Below are 541 nucleotides of genomic sequence, written 5' to 3'. Positions count from 1 at the left end.
ACAATTATTGAGTTCACAATATAAGTTCTATTTAGAATTTGACTCTTTAAGAATAGATAAATTCGGTAAGCACAGTAAAATTATTGTTATTTCGCGTTAGTTGTTGACAGAGAATATTAAATTAAACTATAAATTTATTGGGTTTACGTCAGTGACGAACGCAAAATATGCTACTTGTACAACAGACTATAACATCCATTAGTTTCCATACTTTTATTAGTAAATTAATAATATTACCTAAGAATATAATTTGGGAGGGCACGTCTCAAAATGGATTTAATCACTGGAAAAAAAAAAATGATGGAACAAAATTTTCACAAAAATATTACTTATATTATATTATATTTAAATTTATAATATATAAAATTTTCAATCTGATTCTTAGTGATATTAAAAAATGAGGAGGTTCAAGCCGACAATAAATTTAAGTGAACGATAATTAAGTTGCTCATACGACTAATATTTTCACGTCTTCCTTCAATAATTTTATTTTTTTGAAGTTTTATAACCGATGACAAATACGAACGTGCGCAAGCTTTAG

Source organism: Halyomorpha halys, unplaced genomic scaffold (assembly GCF_000696795.3).
Source record: "Halyomorpha halys isolate HHAL.00 unplaced genomic scaffold, Hhal_1.1 Scaffold1067.1, whole genome shotgun sequence".
Lineage (NCBI taxonomy): Eukaryota > Metazoa > Arthropoda > Insecta > Hemiptera > Pentatomidae > Halyomorpha > Halyomorpha halys.
The sequence above is the reverse complement of the archived record's forward strand: the minus strand, read 5'-3'. Positions refer to the sequence as shown.